Source organism: Echinops telfairi, unplaced genomic scaffold (assembly GCF_000313985.2).
Source record: "Echinops telfairi isolate 266 unplaced genomic scaffold, ASM31398v2 ScPeMD7_3509;HRSCAF=4178, whole genome shotgun sequence".
Taxonomy (NCBI): domain Eukaryota; kingdom Metazoa; phylum Chordata; class Mammalia; order Afrosoricida; family Tenrecidae; genus Echinops; species Echinops telfairi.
In genome coordinates this window covers 12,328,663-12,331,616 of record NW_022107407.1, presented here as the reverse complement: position 1 = coordinate 12,331,616, position 2,954 = coordinate 12,328,663, and positions in this window count along the sequence as shown.

Genomic DNA, 2,954 nt, shown 5'->3' with positions numbered 1-2,954 from the left:
TCTGCTTCTTTCAGTGAGAAACCATTCCTCTTAGTTTTTCCTTTCATAAAACTGGTGTCATGCAGTATTTGTCTTGATGAGATTGACTGCCTTTGCTGAGCATACATTCTTCCAAATTTGTCCACGTCACGAAGTGTTCGACAGTTTAATTATTATATTTTAGAGATGCATAATATTTCATTGTGTATATATATCAGAATTCATGTATTGCTTCCTCCACAGATAGTTTTTTTATTGTTTCCATATGTTTTTGTATTTTAATAATGTTTTGTTTACTCTGGGTTTATTTTTTTCCATATAAATTGGTGATTAGTTTTTTTTAATTTTCCATTTCTTGAAAAATTGTGTTGGGGTTTGGATCAGAATAGTATTGGATTTAGGTAGTGCTTTTAATAATATTGATATTTTCACTATATTGAATCTTCCTATCTACGAAGATTGAATATTCTTCCATGTAGTAATTATGTTTTTGTTTCTTACAGAAATGCTTATAGTTTTCTTTTTATAAGTCTTTTGTTTCTCTGGTTAGGATTATTGCTAAATGTTTTATATTTGAGGTAGTTATTATAAATGATTTTTTTGCATTACCTTTTCAGAAGCCCCTTCCCTAATATACAATAATCCTTTTGATTTCTGTATGTTAATCTTATAGCCTTTTATGTTGCCAAAATTGTCGACTAATTGCACAATTTTACTGAGTCTAGGGTTTTCTATATACAAGATCATATTGTGTGCAAATAATACTTTGATGCTTGCCAATTTGAATCCCTGTTACATATTTTTGATGTTTAATAATTCTAAGACTTCATGTATATGGTCTTTATTATATTGAAGTACTTTCCTTCTATTATTATTTTATTGACTATTTTTATCAAAACATTTTCTGCATAAATATATATAATCACATTATTATTTATTTATTTATATGATGATTATATTAATTTTCTTCTAATATCCATTCATCCTTGCATAGCTAGTATAAATCCTTCTCGATATGGTGCATTAAAAAATGTTTTGTTGAATTTTATTAGCTAGAATTTTGTTAAAATTTAGCATATATGGTTTTCTGTTCTGGTGATGTCATTGCCAGTTTTGGGGATCAGGGTTATACTTGCTTGATAAAAGGAGATCGTTAGTGGGTTGCCCTTTTCTATATTCTGGAAAAGTTTGTGTAGAATTGAGGTTGACTCTTCTCTAAATGTTTGGTAAACTCTCTCCCAATAAAGCCATCTGCTCTTGAGCTTTTTGTTGTCAGGAGATTTTTAATGACTACATCTATTTATTCTTGTGTTATAGGTCTCTTAAGGTTTTCTTTTTCAATCAGTGTTAATTGAGTTACTTAATATGTTTTTTAGAAATTTTCCATTTTTTCTAGTTTTTAAAAAAATTTGTTGGAGTCAGTCTTTCTTCATAGTGTGTAATTATCTTTTTTTATTTCAGTTAGTCTTTTTTGAAGTGAACCATGTCATTTCTTGTTCATAATATTTGCTTTTTCTCCTTTTCTTTTGTTAGGTTTGCAGTTCTTTATGGATTTTAATAATTGTTTTGAAAAATGAACTTCTTGTCTTGTTGATGTTTTCTCATTTTTATTTTCAGATGCATTTAATTCTACTCTAATCTTTATTGTTTGTTTTCTTGTTATGACTGGGGGTTTGTTAGTCTTGTTCTAATTTTGTTGGTGATATGTAAAGATTTTATTTTTTCCCCTTAATGTGAGTGCTTATTGCTATATATTGCCCCCTGAGAACTGCTTTTGCTGTGTCCTAAAGGTTTTGGTGTGCTACATTGGTATTTTTTTTGTTGTGGAAGAATTTTTTCATTGAATTTTTATTTCTTCAATTAACCAGTGATGGTATGATTACCACTGTGTGTAAGGCTGGGTTGACTAGAGAAACAAATCCAGGGACACTCATATGCATGTAAGAGAGAACTTTATATCAAATAAAAAATGTATATTAACAAAAGATCCCAGTCCAGTCCAGGTTAAGTCCATAAATCCAATATTAGCCCATTTGTCTGATACTAGTCTATACATTATCTTCAGACTCATGCAACACATGCAATGATGCTAAAGGCAGGAAGATCACAGGCTGGTGTATGAAAAGTCTTGTGGATCCAGTGGTGGTGGAAGCATCTCAGTGCTGGCTGCCATCAGCATGGCTCCCTATGGCTTGTTGACAGGAAGGTAAAGGAGAGAGAGAGTGTGTCCCACCTCAAGGGAGAAAGAGAGGTTCCAAGAATCCTCATGAGAAGGCCATGCCCACAAGGAGGCATTGTCAGACTGTGACCTGATTGACAGGCTAGACACCACCCCTTAACTCTTAATATCTTCAAGTTGACACAAGATGATGTAACTACCATACACTGTTAAGTGCATTTTTTAAGTAGATAAAATACAGAGAAGTATTTTTGTGGCATTCTTTGCTTTCAGCCAAGATTTAGCTAACATCAGCTATGATGGCTTTTATTCAACATTATCTTGTAATTTATGGAAGTTTCTTGTCAATATATTGCTTCAACTACTTTTAAATTACTTTCAGGAAAAAATTACTGTTTGTTATATTAATGATATTGTTTAATAGTTTTTTAACTCTGTTTTATTACCTATATTTGGGAAGGGCATAAATATGAATCCCCTCTAGTCAGTGGGCTTGTTCATTATTTTACAAATATCTTGACCAGAGCTGAGTGAGAGCCCCTATTATTTTATCTGTTTGTTGAAATATCTCAATTGGTATCCTGTCTTTTCCTGGAAACCTAATTTTTGGAAATGCCTCAGTGTAGTTTGGACTTCTTTCTTAAATGCTATTGGTTTTTAATCACATGCCATCACCTGAAATAATTGATCAGCAAGCAGTTCTTGTTTACAGAATAACTGTGCATTATTTTCACAATATTTTGTTCCAAGTGATGTTATATTTCATCGTGTAATATGTATGAATATTTATTCATGT